The sequence below is a fragment of the Crocodylus porosus genome, unplaced genomic scaffold, assembly GCF_001723895.1.
Source record: "Crocodylus porosus isolate Cpor-Errol unplaced genomic scaffold, CroPor_comp1, whole genome shotgun sequence".
NCBI classification, from domain to species: Eukaryota; Metazoa; Chordata; order Crocodylia; family Crocodylidae; genus Crocodylus; species Crocodylus porosus.
The window spans coordinates 158735172-158753615 of NW_017728886.1; positions in this window are offsets into that span (position 1 = coordinate 158735172).

Genomic DNA, 18444 nt, shown 5'->3' on the forward strand with positions numbered 1-18444 from the left:
CGGAGGGGGGAGGGAGGAGGAGCTGAGCGAGTCGAGCTACAGCGCGGGGCATTGCCTTCGTCTTGCGCGTCCAAGAGGAAGGATGTGGGCGCGCAGGTGACAGCCAGGAAGCCTCCAGATGCCCCCCTCTACCAGTGCAAATCCTGAGAGTGGAAGAAAAGGAGAGTGGGGCCAAGTCTTCAAGGAAGGGTCAGCCCCGTCTCAGCCAAAATCTGTCACCTGATGCTGGGCTTAAAGTGTTACCTGAGGGAGCACACTGCAGAGCTGTAGTGGGTCAATACAATCGGTAGAGAAAAATCAGGTGTCTATGTGCAGGTGGATGTGTAGCTCTTTAGATCTGGGACAGAACTTCAGTAAGCTAATTTAACATACCAGTTAAGTCTGATACTATATTCATCCAGGTTTCAGTTTCAGTCGCTTTGAAAGTGGTTTATGTGCACTGAACCTCTGTTGTGTTCATGGGTGACTGGTGCCTCCCGAGGCTGAGGGGGCACCAGATCCCAACACTGCTGGGGGGGGGGGTCCCCCGGGCATCCCCCAGCTGCTGACTGACAACCCGTGAGGGGAATCCCCCAGCAGCCAATCACTGAGCCAGCAGGGAAACTGGGGGTGCACTTCCGGGTACTCTTGATTTTGCAGCTGGCACTTCCAGGGGGTGCACGGCCAATCTCGGGATGCACATGCAGCTGCATTCACCCCAGATGCATCACCAATGGTTGTGTTACAGGTTTGAACTGGTTTCCATTCACTTATACTGGTTTATGTAGAACTTCTGTCTGTATCCTTAAAGACTCAGAAGCACCTACCCCACCTTTTGTAGCATGGACCTTATGCTAAATCTCCTCAAGTTAATGTCAACAGGACCTACATATATAAGAATAAATTGTCCTGCTAAAGAATTTCCCATTCACATACCAAATCACCGCATTAAAGTATCTTTGCTCAAAATAAGCACATTCAAGTGCTTCTCTACCTTGTTCTCTAACTTCCCAGGAGGGGGATTCCTCAAACTTGCTACATAAAGTAGGCCAGGACTTAACCTCCCTCACAGAGAGAAAGTGCTTCCTAATAGCCAGGCAAAGTATCCTGTGTTCCTACTGGAGACTGTGACCTCTCCCTTATGGCCAGAGAAAATAGCCTGTCATCATCCTTTTTATAGCCACCCTTTATGCATGATCAAAGCAGTCTTCTCTTCTCCAGACTGAGTCACTCCTGTTCTTCCAACTTTTCTATAAGAACACAGCAGCTTTCTATAAGACAACAGTACAAAACCACATCAGCAGCATTTTTCCTTGTTGCCACTTGTTTGGGCTACCTATAAGTGAGACAGAGGGGAAGGACTGACAACCCCACCTCACGTGCCACTAACTCGCAAATGCCTCAAACTCCCCTTCACCTCCACCACCTGCTCAACCACAGGTGCTCAACCTTCAGCCTGCAAAGCCAGAGCACCCACCCCACAGGTCCAGAAATTTGGCAGCAGGGGAGCAGTGGTAGTAGCCAGTTTCCCTCCACTGCCGAATTCCCAAGCCCCTGTGGCTGCATTAAGGCTAAGCCAGTGGCAACACATAGGGGGTACATGGGGGGGGCAGGTGTATCCCATGAAAGCACTGGTGAGCTCCCTCATACCCAGCACTCCCCATGTAAGCAACAGGCAAGGGGGGCAGGAAGGTGCACTGGTGCCCCCGCTACGAGCACTGGCCGAGGAGTAGGGGCACCAGGAGAAAACCCGCTGGCATTTCCGGGTGCCCCACTTGCACTTCCAGGTCGGTGCGATTGGCCACAGGGGTACACCTTGTCCCTGGTCACTGACTGGCCACTGGGGGGGCACATGCCCCCCCCAATTCAGGTGGCACCAGTCACCCATGGACTGAGCCATGCCCCCTGCCCCTACCCCTGTGGGGCTGGGCTAGGGTCAGGCCATGCTCCCTTCCCCCACCCCCCACAGCTGGATCAGGGCCAGGCTGCCCCCCACCCCACACACACACACACACCACCATTCTCTGCGTGGCTGGATGAGTAGGGTTACTATACATACAGGTTTTCCTGGACATGTTCTCTTTTTGGGTCCTCCCATCACCGTCCGGGCAGTGTATTAAAATAGCAGCAAATGTCTTGAGATTTTGTTCTTTTCAGCATCAAACTTTTCCCAGGCACTTCCTAACTTGGGGCTGCTTGGGGCTGGGGATCGTAGGGGGGAAAGCATTTGGAGGCACCAATCATCACATGCAGCTCCGCGCACACACACACAGCTGGCATGCAGCCAGGCAGGGTGGTGGGAACAGCCTCGGCAGATGTATGCGGGTAGGTCTATGGAGGTTGGGGGCTGGAGAGCCAGAACTTGGGAACTGTCTTGGTCTCTCTTCTCTGTACAGGATCAAGTTGAAATGCTTTCACCCCCTTTACCCCATGCTAACTTAAGCAGAATGATCGACTGCATGCCCTAGATTGCATCAACGTGAATATCCACTCTGTAGCATGCAGCTGCCAAGCACAGGATCCTCCATTTGCTTCACTCTCTACCAGGCCTTGTAAATTACTATTTATGTTTAACATATGCTAATAAGGCTTTAAATCTGGAGAAATAATAGAAACAAAAAACAACTATAATAATAAAATACACATATATAGTGATTTGGCTTTAGCCATGATGCTTAGACCTCTGTTCAGGAGATAAAGTAGGAATCCCTTCCCAATCTAATGTCTAAATGATGCCAGCTTCATTGCTTTGGCTTCAGTCCCGTTGGGCATTTCTCTGTATTAATTTTTATCTTTTTCATTATAGGTTTTATTTGATATGTGGTGCATGGATGTGGGTTCTCTCATGGCTTATGATATGCTCGTTTTAGGGATCACTACCATTTATCCACCATGAAATCAAGGGGTTGCTGATGTGCTTAGCAGCTGGGTGATTTGTTACAGACCTACCACCTCGCAATCATTTAAAGAGAGAGATCTTCACTTTGGATTAATTTGAAGATGTTTTTAAAACATTTCACTGGTGAATGAAATGTGGTTGTGATAAAGCAATAAACCCAGTATATGAAACAGTATTTCATTATGCAGGCTGATTCTGCAAAACGTTCTTGACAGCATGTAGTATACTGTTTATTTTTTTAAGTATAACCTTGCTAAATTCTTATGAGCAAAGATACTCCTACTGGAATGAGTTGGTATCTGAATGGGAAATTCTTTAACAGGACAGCTTATTATTATTCATGTAAGTCTAGCTCCACCTTTTCATTAACTTAAGGAGATTTAGAATACAGTTCATCATGCAAAAGTTGGGGTAGGTGCTTCTGAGTGTTTAAAGAGATCCTGAGCTACACACAAATCTGCACTGGTTTAACTAGATACCTGATTTTCTAAACAGATTTTATTGGCCCAGTACACCTCTGTCTATGATCACTCATTTAACATTTTAAACCTACCTAGCATCAGGTGATGTACTTGATAGTTGTCAGTTGTAACATCCAGTAACCAGCAGGTTCTAACATCCATTCAGCAACCAGTAACAGACCACACAGCTTGCACTTTACTTAATGGTATCGTTTTGCTCACATTTGATCTCATCTATGTTAAGGAAAGACAGCTGCTGTGGTTTTCAAAATAATTTTGATAATGCTAATACTTCTATACTTGTTAATTAATTGTTTTGGTTGTATAATGTGTTGGTTTGAGAGTCCTTGGGGAAGACGATTGTGGAAGCTGAATACAAACCTTAAAAAGCTTATTATCACATTAAAGCCTTCTGAGGGTCAGAAACTGCTGCTGAAATGTTATCCACTGTCTTCCAAACCCTCTATCTGTAGCCTGCTGCGATAACAGTGCAGACACGAGAAGGAATAATAGCTCATCCAGTATTACTGGACACATGCCTTGGCACCAGCAGGAAGTCAGAAGTAAGAAGCACATAGTATGCTGGAATTCTAAATCTGCTGGCAAGATATATGGGCAAATTCTCCCACAATACACCATGAAATAATTGCTATGATGCCTCACATTAGTAAGTTACTAAGAACCTTGGGATACGCCCCTCAAAAATCCTACTTCCTAGCCCATGTATCTTCAATGCCAGTGGGTGCATCTACAGGTGCCATGAAGGCAACGTGCTGCAGTGTGTACCAGAGTTTATCATGGCACCTTAATGGCACATGTAGATGCTCAAACTGCTGTGGTCCAAGGTACATCTGCAGACTCTGTGCCTGAGACTGCAGCAGTTTGAGCCAGAGTGGAGCAGCCCCGGGCTGGCAGTGGGTCTTGGGGGTCTGCCCTGGGCAACAGGAGGCAGTATGAGGAGGTGTAAGGGCAGGCCCCAGCATGCAGAGCCCTGTGGCTAGGCAGCAGGCAGGGGTCTGGCCCCCTTCTGCCTGGACTGACCAGGCACAATGTACATGGGGATCAGCATTTACACATGCGTTTAGGCACAGTTATGTTTGCTGCAGTAAGATAGTATTGTCCCTAACAGTACTATCTTATGACAGCAAAAATTAGTTTGCTGTCGTCTAATTGCACAGGTAGAGCATGCCACTTCACACCACAGCAAATTAGCTACTGCACAGTTAAGCACACAGGTAGATACACCCAGTGTCTACATGGCTCTGCAGTATAGATACTTTTAGCACAAGTCTGCATACACCTGAGCCAGGCAAGACTGCACTGCAAATGAGTATAATGCTACTACACCCTAGGAGTGTTCACACAGGGATCTATCTACACTGGCTAATGCAAACAGTTTTTAAACTTGTCTTAAACTGGTACAGCTTCTGCATGTAGACAAGGTGAAACTTCCTGTTGTGAAAAGTTTGCAGTTTGAAAGACTCAAACGCTGCAAACAGCACCTTATTATGACCAAAAGGACCGCTCGTATATGTAAAGCTAAGCAACAGAATGAAGCCTCGGGGACTAATCATACTTACTTACCCAAGACTTAAGCACATGACCAAGGATTTGAAGGATTAAGTCCTTACATCTTTCCACTTTGTTGCACATTTTTGGAACACAAGGGTGGAAAGTAAGCAACATTTGTGTAAATAAGTTAAGGGGGGGGGCAGGGGTTAAGAAAAACAGCAAAGTTAAAGTTGAGCTCTTTCTGACTTTTTTTTTCCTCCCACAGTGGTCAATATGATATTAAAATCTAAGTAACATACTCATTCAGCATGTACATTTGAAAAGTTTCTCAACATTTTAATCCCGTACTTTTTTAATGACTCCGCTTAAGGAAAATTATTCAGAGAGCAGTCATTGACAGTCAGCTATCTCCACCAGGAAAATCCACAATAAATGGAATAAATTCAGCTGGAAGAGATGGGAAAATGTCTTGAGAAACTCGCTACTTAGTTCCCATTGATCGTCACCTGCACTGGGCTACATACAGCTGTTTAATCCTGTTCTCTCCCTCAAAGGTTTCTAGCATCTGCAAGATGCTGACTGCTAGGGAACAAAGACTGCTATGTGTTTCCCTCAAAGGTCAATCATTAACCTGCCCCAACAACAGTTTTAGGAAGATCAAGGCAATGAAGAAAAACTAAGAAAAAGCACTTTCACTTAGGAATAAATTGTTCAGAATGCCCTCATACATTTGGTTTTATTCCCTTTCAGTTCAGCACTTTTTAGTTCCTGCACGTATTTATTTCTCATCAAGAATAAGGGCAAGATTTGCTCTCCAAGAGATTTGACCTTAAGTTTATTCTAGCCACAATACTAGTATAGACCATTTCATCAATTATGTATGTACTCATGTGTATAGGGGAATGAGTAGACCAGTACGGTAATGCTACCTTGTCCTGGAGACTTACCCTTATAAATAAATTAGGGAGATGTCTTTGTGAAATGCCTTTAGAGAGAAAAGGGAGAGAAAAACCCTTACATTTTAAAAGCCACAGTTTTTACCAGATGAAAAAGCTAGCATCAAAAATCTATTCTCTATGGTTTGTATTTTTATATATGTGGCTGTATGTGAGACAAAATATTGGATATGCAGTGGGCTGACTATCTATAAGACATTTATTTTCATGAGTTATTGATGACCTTATAGCTCACAAGTGACAGGGCAAAGTAGAGCCATGAGCAAGTTATGAAAGGCCATCAATAACAATTGGAAATAAATGATGTATCCAGAGCCTACCCGTTGTGTGTTCTGTTTATGCAACTCCAATTTAAGTTCACTTGGCATAAATGGAAATGTTTTTAAATAGCTGCAGCAACACAGGTTTCTGACCAAAGCCATCAGTTCTCCTATCAGTGGCAAAATATAGACACACACCCACATACACACTTTATGGGGTTCTTCTTTGTCCAATGCAGAGATATAAACAGGTACCTTCAAGCCTGCCTAGATGAAACTGTATCCTAAAAAAGAGTGAAAGGAGAGACAGTGTACCTTACTAAAACATTAACCAACACAGGGTATGCTGACACTGCAAGGGCAAGGCCATTCAAGAGAAAACAGACACCTAGAGAATGGGGAGATGAAAAGGGAGGCAGTAAAATGCAAGGGCTTAAATAAAACATATGTGAAGTTCAAATTCTACATACATAATATTCTATTAACACACTCTTAATAATAATAATTACCACTATACTGTGAGGTGTAGCAAGAAACCTTTTTTTTTGCCTGCCCCGCCCTCCAATGTGAAGCCCCTCCATATGGCAAAAAGCCCCTTTTGTAATATTTGCTCCTTTTGGGGGATGCTTTCTCTTTTCTACCTTTTCTTACTTCCTCCCTCTTCTTTTTTATTATACTATTATTTTTATAGAATATAAGGTGTACTTGTAATAAAAATATAGTTTGTAGATGATTTTATGAGTCTAAAATAGTGTTCTGCATCATTATGTCCCGTCCGACCCCCTTCATTGTATGTGGTCTGTTTGTTGTATGTGCCATGGCTTTTCACCCTTTTGTTTTATATTCTATGCTTTTTAACTTTGTAACAAATGTACTTTAAGTAAAAAAGTAAGTTGTGCCAGGTAACAATGTTAGCAAGGGTGGGAATCAAACCTTAGCTTCTCTGTATGGAGCAGGTCTCTGAATGACTCTTGATTGATTGCATAACACAGTAGCTAGACAGGATAACAAATTTAGGAGCAGCAATTAACACCTAGGAAACCACAGACTAAGTAGCAAGTAGGGGAAAGGATCAATACAGAGCCAGGAACTGCCTGAAACTCCACTGTTAAAGGTACAGAAGCCCCAGTTTGAACTAATCAATGCCAAAAATTGACTCTTGGGACAGAATACCCCCTCCACCCCCGATCAACTGCCCCCAGAGCCCTAGTCATCACAACAGTGAATTAATCACACTTCATCAATGGACTCCCAAGACTGCACATACCTGCAGATGTGACCCCTGGGGTTGACAGCTGCCATCCAGCAACCACCAAGGGGGACGTCCCACGAGGTCAATGACCCCTGGAATGGGTAAGCCCAAAAACTGGGGAGTCACCAAAGTCTGCCAGAGAGGGATAAAAGACAGCAAAGAATGACCCCCAATGGCACCCTCTTTGACCTGACGAGCACCCTGCCTGCCTAGCCAGAAAAACCAGCCAGCGACCCATTTCTGAAGCAATATCACACTGAAAGAAGCCTCTGCTGGCCCTCGGCGGCAGACCCCACCACTTGGGGATAGGTATATCTTGACACCAGTGCTTAGTGTTCATAGCTAGCTACTCTGTGTGTGTGTGTGTGTGTGTGCGCGCACGCACACGCACGCATGAATGTGTATGTGGTTGAGGGGATCAGCCCCAAGGTTTATGATCTGACTTTTGTGTTCATCTAATAAACTAGAATTTTATGATGATCCTGTGAGTTGGTCCTTTGTAGCCAACAGAGGGACACTGATGTGTTATGTGTAATGTGCTTCCTTGGTGTCAGAAGAAAACTCCTTCTGGTCACATCTACACATACAATTAATGCACACAAATAAACTCCAGAACTTATTGCTCCAGAGGATTTTCATGCACAGCAGCACACTTGTAGATGCTGCCCCAGCTGGTTGGGATACAGGGTGCTATAGTGTGGGCCTAGCCAGCAGGCAGCCCCACACCGAGGCACCCTGCGCCCCACACAGCCATTTGGCAGCACACAGAGGCAAGGAGCAGCTGCAGGAAGAGACTGGCTGGGCCACATGTTTTCTCAGTGTGGGGCTGGCCAGCAGGCATCCCCCATACTGAGAAACCCTGTGCCCCAGCCAGCCCCTCCTGCAACACATTGAGATGGGGGAGCAGCTGCTCCCCCATCTCAATGTGCTGCCCAGTGGCTGCCTGGGGTGCAGGATGCTTCAGTCCAGGAGCTGCCTGCTGGCTAGCCCTGCACTGAGAAACCCTGTGCCCAGTCTGGCCAGGGCACCATCTACATGTGCATTGCTGCACACAAAAAAACTCTGCAGCAGGGTAGTACTTGTGTTTTACAAGATTACCCTGCTGTGGAGTTTATTAGTTTTGTGAGCCCTAAGAGGAGCTCACATGTAGATGACAAGACATTTACTGGGCAGTAAATTAGTCAACTGCACAGTAAACGTCTCATGTAGATGTGCCCTCTGTCTATGGGAATCTGTTACTGTCACTGGAAACATGATGCCTGGGCACTGGGTACAGTTAAGAGGAGACTAATACCTTACTGTTTCCATTCTCTGCTGAGTTTGACCCTGAGCTGAGCAGAAGGAGGGCCTGGGAGAAGGAGGAGGCCAAAGTGAAGCAGAGATTGGGTCTGTGGCATGCACACCACCTCTCCATGGGTGGGGCATGGCACTCATGAAGGTGAAGTTGCTACCAGCGCTTCTGTACACCACTGGTCTTCCCCCACCCAAGTGTGTCACCTGCAGAATCCAGAGAGCCATGTGCATCTTCAGGGGTTTCAGAATGGAGAAGGTAGCAAGGAAGACCCTGTACAAGATGAAATGGGCTGGGGGCAGGGGGATGCCAGATATCCACCTGTTCCTGTAGGCATGGTACACAAGCCAGATCTGCAAGCTGGCAACTGGGCCAGCAACTAAAACAGCCTGTCTTTTCAAGTATTTTACAGGTCACCTCCTGAGACCGTGGGGGGTGTACACACCAGCCAGAGGGAGACCATGCACAATGGAATACCCCTGGTTCTACGGTGTGCTGAAAGAGTTCCAGAGTGAGGATGGGCTAATGAAGGAAAGCCCAGAGACCATGTCTAACCACAGGAAGATACAAAAGGCAGTCAGAGACAGAGACACGCTATTGACTGTACAGCTGCTCCCTGATTATGACTGCCAGGCTGTCTGGGACTGGATCTGCCCCTACACCCAGGGAGTATGGAAAAAGGTAAGCCGGCTCCTTGAGGAAGTGACAGGAGTCAGGCTGATGACAAGGGAGGCGGCGCTGTAAGGACACTTGACTAAACATCAAGGGCCTCAGACAACCCACTTTGACCAGTTTGTGTCTTGCATCAGGAGCACCCTATGGCAATGCAGGAACCTCCTGATGTACAGTCACACTAAGCTTGAGCAAACAGACTGTGTTAAAATGTTCCTGAACAAACTCCAGTCCTACTAACAGAAAGTGGTAGGAGAGGACGGAGAGGATGCAGCCAACTTCACCTGGAAACGGGACACATGGCACGGGCTGTTCAAAGTCCCCCTGGGAAGGGAAGTGGACAGGAAGAACAAAGGGGACAACAACAGAACTGGACCTGGAGACAGCAAGGAGGACAACAGGATCAGCAGCAGGGGAAGAGACAGTGACATTGACAGCAACAAGGACAGGGAATCAACTGAGAAGGGAAACCCCAAATCAGGGCCTGGACTAAGACTGTTTGGGTTAGGGAAGGGCAGAGAGCAGGTTTGCATGGGTGCAGGAGTGTGGGTGCGGTTATTGTAATGGGTGCACAGGTTTCTGAAGGTGGTTTTTAAAAAAAGGTGTGATGGAAGTCTATGATAGAGGATGTATATATAACTAAACATATATAGCTAGATATATTTTAATTTTAAAAAATAGCTGCCAATGACAATTAACATTTACAAAATAAAACTTTTCTCAAGTGCACTTAGAATCATAACTATGTGAAATGTATAGTGCCTGGTTCTGAAAACTTGCTTACATGAATAGTCTTTACACATAGATCCCTATTGATACACCTAGCTCCATTAACTTCAAGATGAATATTCTGCATCATTAAAGGCTTTTGCTGTTCTCTCAAGCCAATCTTTCCACTAAGGTAAGTGAAGCTATTTGCTAGAGGAATGATAGCAGATCCAATATTTAAAAGTGTCAAAATAAGGTAATGGAGAAGAAGTTGCTGAAACCAAAAGCCATTTAACATTTTCAGAATCATTTTTAAAATTGGGCTCATGAATTGAAAACAGGCACACTGGTACTGAAAAATCATTTGAAGTAGTTAGATTTCTATAGACTATGATTATTGAAATATTCTTATTTTAAAGACCATTTAATTATGAAAAAAACAATATCAAAGCTGTCAAATCAAGAAAATTTGTATGCAAGAACTTTCTCTTTTTTTAAACTACAACGGACATTTCAAACATACTGAAACACAATGCAAAGTCTCTCGTGTTCTCCTTCACAAGAGGGCAAACATTGAGAATTTCCTTAAATTTACACTATCCTGTTCTCCTAGTTAATAAGACAAACAATTTCAGTATAAGAACTGAAACCAATTAACTTGGCCTTAGCTACTTCTCTTTCCCTCTTTCTCCAATCACTACCTCTCCTAGCAACTACACTGGGATTGCTCTTGAGCTTCTGAGTTACAGCTGCCACAGAAACCATGCCTACAGAAAAAGCAAAACTCATATCTTCCAGGTTGGGCTCCTTCAGCCTCACACATGTGCATTATGCATATAAATAATGAAATAAAATTAACAGAAATCTTATAATACTACTCAGTCAATGTTTTTCTATAGGATGGGAAAGAAGAAAGAGAGAATGAGTTTTTTGTTTCTATGTTGAAACAGTTGGGAGATGGTTATACAGTATATACTACCATAATGTGAGTGCTCCTGTAAGTAAAAAAAAATAAAACTAGAGTATTAAATTACATAGAATTCTGCATGCATTAGTAGTATACAATATGGCCACTATCCAGTAGCAATAAATTAATTTACAACTAAATTGGAAGGCCTTTTTTATTCCAAAACCTGAGTTCCTAGTTTTTCATTTCAGATGATGACATGGATACAACTCAATATATCAGGAAACTGTATTGTCTTCAACACTGTAAGTATTAATAAGGTCCTCACATGCATCTAAGGAAATACTGAATCATAAATTCATGTCTTTGACAGGTAGATAAAAGCTATGTTAGGCTATTTCGCTTCTGATATGTATGTACTTAAGGTCTTTTGTAACAACAAATGTATTTTGGTTTAAATTGCAGGAAGTTGCTTGTATCACCAGCTGCTGGAAAAGAAATAAGATGTCAGAAACACATAAAAAATGGCTTGTGGACACATAAAGACACACTGACAACTAACTTGCAAAACTAGTAAAAAACATAGTATACTTGCCCATTAAGGTATGCAATACATACTCTGCCCACCCTGTGAATCTCCCACTATGGGAAAGGCTATCTTTACAGTCAATAAAGGGAGAAACTTTCCAGAAGAAAATTAGACACTGTAGAATACAGTCAAATACTCAAGGAGAGCAAATTAATTAATTAGCTAATGTTAGCAGAGAACTTAAAAAACTTCTCTAACTTCTATAAGCACTTGCCACATTATTCTAATTATAAGCCAATTCAGCGTATACATTGACCCAATATTTTCAGGTACAATTTTAAGAAAAACATCTTTTGTGCTGAATATAAGTTGATAACTGCAATTACTCTTACACAATCTCACAGAACAATCAAATAGCCCAGAAAAGAACCCCCAAAAAATTACTGATTTACAGTTTTATTTTATACACAAAAATATGTCAAGTAAAAAACTGTAGAGAGCCTGATTACAGGTCAACCTTGCTTATAAATCAAGTGCAATTTTTATGGTTCTGCTGAAGGAAAAAAGGTAGATGTATAATTAGAGCAATGCAGTAGTAGTGAATTAGAGCTAACCATTGTTATTATTTCTATAGATTATTTTGTAATGTGATCTTAGATTACTTTAACTGATGAAGCTGTCCACGTCCTTTGAAAACGCACTGCTGTCCCCTCAGTATAATTATAACACATGCAAATGAGCATGCACACAGCCAGATACTACTTTAATTTAGGGTTATTTCCTGATTCTTCCTTTAGGCTGTATTAAATCTGCAATTGTATCTCCTAATGCAAACTCAAATAAATACATGTAAACCATAGGGTCCTAGCAGATATTACATTTATTGCATCATTTACATGCCACGCTTTCTGCTAATTTATGGTGCAATATTCCATATGTGTCTGGTTTATATTGTGCCACATTTGAACACGTGGCATGTGACCCAGACCAGGGCCTGCAGGGGGGACAAGATCAGGCAAAGGAGGGAAGCCCCTGGGGTCCAATACACACCCACTCCCTACTCAATCACCAGGCTGAGTCAGGGGTTAGCCCCAGCGTCCAGAATAGGGCCGTCATGCTGGGCGATACCAGCACTCCTTTCACAGCAGCAAAATCCAGCCCTACTGTCACCTGGAGAAAAACACCTCCTTCAAATAATGTGAGGTTGCAGCTGACATACAGCTGCTGCCAAAATGCTTGTGTGGACATGCTTCAGTGATGTACCAATGCTGGCAGCTGTAAGCCATGAACTTCTTCTACCCATCGTGCACCATATCTTCTGCTGACACTACCTCTTGCAGTAAGGATGTGCAGCACTGGCAAAAGCAGCCATGTGTGTATGCATTCTAGCAGCGAATCAATGTCAGAAGCAGGAAGCTGACAGGAGTTTCTAGTAGCAAAACTTTATGGCATAGATATGGCTTGATTAACATCAGGCTATAAAGTTGTGTTTTCTGTATTTAAACATGCAATATCCACATTTCCTTTTTTTTTTTTTTTTTTAAGTATTCTGGTGCTTTCTATACCACAATATTTTACAGATATTTTCTACAAAATAAAGTTGTTTCAATTAATAAGCAAGAATACACATTCATCACAACAAAGGGCAAAAAGAAAGAGCGAGAGAGAGAGAATGGAAGAAGAATGAGAAAGCTAGAAAAAAAAGAGGCAGAAAATATAGTATTTCCATTTCAACTCTTTTCTCCCTCCATGCCACCAACTCACATTGAATTACTATTTATTTATTTAGTTCAGTGTATGTACAAAAGCATCTAGCTGTGAAGAGGGTTTTCTGTTCCCTCTCTCACTGAAATGTTTGCTCTGTTGATATGTATTCTGGTCCTGCTTGCAGAATACAGAGAGCAAAGGAAAAATTCTTGCCAAGATGTAAAGTTAAATATGTGTGTGTACCAGCTTCTCCAGTGTAATAAGAAACAATGCTTTAAACCAGACAAGTGCCTCAACATCCAAAAGAAATTATCTTTGTTAATGCTGAAGTGTTTCTGTACTTTTTAAATGAAAATTTGGTGCAACAAAATAAAGCCTTTTTAAAACAAGGTTTTTTTCAGTTCTATATTATATTCTGAGTGAGTGGAATAAGTATGTTCATCATTTAACTCTACATGCATCCCATGTAGTTGGAAATGCAATAGGTATATGTTAGCAATATTCTAACAGGGGGCTTCCAAAATATTTTTCTTATACTTTTTGTTATAAATTTCATGCACAGGGGAGTGGAGGGAGACTGCAAAGATGAGAGATGAAAGAATTGGGAATCTTTCATTTGGCTTTCTATTAAACAAAGGGTTTTTCATGACCATAACCAGGAAAAAAGAAAATAAACATATTAAGTTAGGTTGCAGGGTATGTTTATACGTTGATCCTAACAAATATACAGAATAGAGGAGAATTTAATTTATGCTTATGAAGGAGTTTGAGGAGGAGGTCAAAATCTCAATTGAGAAGGAGTACTTAAGGATTTGCTTCTCCTAGGACAATTTTGGTTGATGCACAAAAGGTTCTCTCTAAAAAAGTATTTTGATGAATCATCTGTAGCAAAAATGATGGCAAAAGGTCTCAAAAAAGGATGAATTTCACCTGATTGGTACAGAGTGAAGAAGTGGCTGAGCAATGGCACCATTGCATGCTCCAATATTAGATCTTCCCTGACTCTCCCCCAAGATTCCTAGAAGACACAGTACAGAGAAACAGGCATTCTCCATGGCATCCTCACCTCCTAACAATATGGGAAGTGACCTGGATATGTGGATATATGCATGAAAGCATAACAAACATTTTTCCCCATTTTTCATTTTTATGTCAGTATCATCCTGCTGTCAGGAGGAGCGTAATAAGGGAGCACTACACATAGTTGTACTAATTTGTAAATTATAGTACTATTTTAAATGATATCCCAACTAACTACTAGGCATTTTAATTGAAGGTAAATAACCAACCTGATTGCCATTTGAGCAATAGCAACAGCATAGAGAATAATGTACTACTGAGGGATCAGTTGCTAGTTCTCTCATATACCATTCAGAGATTTATATTGCTTTTTAATTATCCATCCTGTGAAATACTGAGAGCTCCTTGGTGATCACTGCCCTCCCCCACCCCACCTCCATTAAAGTCAGTGGGAATTGAAGACTCAGTATCCCATACAGCAGATGCTGTGCTCCTACCAGGACTGGTCATTCCCAATGTCTATCAGGATGAAACTTGTCATACTAGTAAGAAGCTTTTTCTAAAAGAAATCTAACTGAGCAGTATTGCTACAGCCTGATGAAAGGAAAAGGGGGCACCTGAGTCACCTTTTAATATTCTTTTAAAGCAAAAATTGCAATATTTATAATAAATATATACCACAGCCTCTTTGGGTATTGGCAACACTGTGTGTGTGTGTGTGTGTGTGTGTGTGTGTGTGTGTGTGTGTGTGTGTGTGTGTGTGTGTGTGTGTGCGCGTGCGCACGCCCATACAGTTGTTCTGCTATTTTAAAGATGGCTTTAATTATTTAGATGCTAATTATTTAGTTGCATACTGTGTGCCTAAATATATTTTCTAAATCATCATTTTTTTTAAATAACATGTTACATTTCAGCCCAGCAGTTAATTCAGCGGTGTGGTATTGTGTACAAAAGACCTGTGAATCCAATCTGATGTCAGTGGAAATGTCTTATTCATTCTGCTCTTGGAAGAATTGTAGCTGTTCCTTGACACTGCATCAGGTCCGGAGGAGCCATGACCCAGATACAGTGTCAATGGAAAGGTTTATTTTCCAGTTGGAGTGAATCATACATTCGCATGTTCAAAAAAGCACAGCCAAATATAGCCTGCTTTACTCACCAGAGTAGTGTCATTGATTTCAGTGGGACTAATTCAGGACAGAAAGCTAGTAATGATATTTTCATTTCTTACCTTTTTTATTAAAAGCAAAGGAAACCACCATTTAAAAATAAAAATGGTATTAATGATATAGCTCCAATCTAGAAATATGCACATAAGGATCAGTTTTAAATGTATAATTGGTCTGGATGTAAATGGAAGCAATTAATTTCTATAGATACATACCTTATAAGATATTGCTGTTAACAGGCCTAAGAGTGAAAAGCAGCTACTGCCTCCTTTTCCTGTATGGTTTAATGAATAAAGAGTTTCATTAGGCTTAACTCAGTGCATGATTCTCAACATACTGGGGTGTCCAATACACTTCTGGGCAATTTAATTAGCTTCTGGAGTGGATCCAATCTTAATAAAATTCACTGGACCCAATCCTGTTCCCATTGAAGTCAATGACAAAATGCCCACTGATTTCAATGAGAGCTAAAGCAGGCCAGTTGTTGACAGGGAATTGGTGCCCATTTGCTCATCAGTGCATAGCAGACTTAGATGTATCAACTTCATTAGTATTAAAGGGAGTTACCAGAGGAAATCCCCTGAATATTTATAGGATAGGTTCTTTCTTTTTCTGTAGATTCCTACTGAGATAGGCTAGCTGTGGGAACAAATAAGATTTTCCCATCCATTTCATATGAGATTGCAACAGGGCACAAAAATCCATGACTTAACATTTGACTTGTGAGCTACGACAGAAGTCTGATGAAAAAACAGATGTGTAGCCTATCAAAATTCCTCACAGATTTCCAGAAGTACTGACTCATCTCATCTCATAGAAGCCAATTCATCCCCAGTGGGATTTCTATAGTGCCACCAGCGTTTATGTATCTAATCTATTCACATAAGATTGGTTCCAGGAGAACATGTTACCTGCTGGGACTTCCCACACATTTCAGGTGAGATCAGGTGAGCTCCAAGAAATGATTCTGCGCAAACAGAACAATTAGATAAGACAGTGCATCTAGTTTCTTGGAGATCTTAAAGACTGGATCAGTTAGATTTTAGTATGCATGCTTAACATGACTTACAGATTTTTTTTAAAGTAAAAAACAAAACAAGATGAAAACCATTATGCTGTTTCATATCATCAGGATTCTGGCAGACAAACAAGCTCCAGCCAGAATGCGCACATAGGGCCCAATGTAATTCTCACACTGAGAAAAATCAGGAGCAACTGCATTCCATTTTGTGGCGTTTCAGCGTGTTAAACCAGTGGTCAGAGTAGAATCAGGCCTTACTGCTTATAGCTCATAGAAACGACTGCCATGACATTGTCTCAGCTTAGCTCACTAATTTAGATCCTGACCTTACACCAATTTGCACAGGTGCTAAACAGTCTGCACGGCAAGGAACCTGACTGCACTCAATGAAATTAATCATGGCGTGTAAAGTTAAGCAGGTACATGGGCCTCTGCATGGGGACTTCTACATATGGGGTGGGACAGAGAACTAAAGTGAACTCTTTATACCTTTAAAAAGGTCATTCCACCCCCTCCTCCCATTCAGAGTCCCAGATTTGAGTGTTTCCCACTGTACCCTTTATGCATCACACCTTGTGATTAGGCATTGAGGGGCCATGCAACCACTAATCACCATTAATTATGATTTTTATTCCTACTGTTGGATTTGACTCACAGATGTTAATGCCACATCCTGCAGCCCTTACTCATACAAGTAGTCCTTCACCCAGTTAAACAGTCCTACTGGAAGCAGTGAGGCAGTTTACATGGGCAAAGGCTGTTTGCATTCGGTTGCAGGAATGGGCCCTTTGTTTCTTACCCTGATGTTCAGTTCCGGAGCAGTGGTTCTGAATCCTCCGGAGGACTTAACAGAAAGTTGAAGCAAGGCATTATTAAATTAAAAGGCTGCAATCCGCAGCAAGACGACCTAAGCAGGACTCTGCGGTACGTGCCTGTTCATTTTAATGCGCCATCTCCAAAGTACAGAACTCTGGACCTTTCTAGCATCATATTTAATACATGGTACATTTACAAATACGTGACCTGACGCATTAATGGAGCAAATTAAGTTACAGGTATGAATTTTACATAAAACGGATTAATATTATATGTCATGGAGGAATTTTAAATACTCCGTCGCCATGCATTTTTAATGGTTATGGGCTCTAATTTAATGTTCCAACGCAACTGTTTTTTTTTTTCTTTCCTTTCCTCCACCCCCAGCTCCCCCCTTTGCACTCAAGTCAGATTCCGATTTCTTTCTCCCTTTCCTGTAACTCAGCCGCCTCCAAAGATGTGTAGAAGGGGGCAGAACAGCCCTGACAAGGGGGACAGAAACACGTCCCCCCGCGGAAGTAATTTCTCCTGGGGATGATCAAGCAGCTGGAAAGATGCACAAAAGGGATGGGAGGGGGCACACCGTGGAAGACAAAAATGCTATAATAAATCATCCCTGCTTGCGCCCGGCTCAGGGAAAGGGGATGCCTCCCGAGTGGTGTGTGGGGGCCGCTGGGAGCAGCAGCAACGACCCGGCAGCCCCCCTCAGCAGCAGCAGCAGCAAGCGAGCGGATGCCATTGGCATTCCCGCAGTTCTTCGCAAGGAACTTCTGTCTGCTCCTCCTCTCCCCGAGACCCCACAGCCTTGACGGAATGGAGCGGCCTCGCTATTGGCCAGCGCCGCGTTCCATGCGGGGAGGGGGCGCCGCCGATTGGCTAAAGCGCGCGGCTCGGCCCGCACTCCCTCACCTCTGCACAGAGTCTCCCCCGCCTTTCCCCGGGCCGCCCCGCCTGTCCGCACCCCGTGCTCTATATAGGGGGCGGCGCGGGGAGCGGGGCGAGCAGAGGCAGCCGGGGCTGGAGAGGAAGCCGGAGGCGTGGGGAGCTAGCGGTGGCGGGGCACGGAGCTGCCTCCCCCTGCCTCGGGAGGCTGCCTGCAGAGCCGGGGACCGCTGCTGGCCCCGAGGCCGGGGCCGTGCATCGCGGGGCAGCATGAAGGCGGTGAGCCCCGTCCGGCACCCGGGCAGGAAGGCCGAGCACAGCGGCTGCAAGGGGAGCCCGTCGGGCGAGGCGCTGTGCCTGCAGTGCGATATGAATGACTGCTACAGCCGGCTGCGGAGGCTGG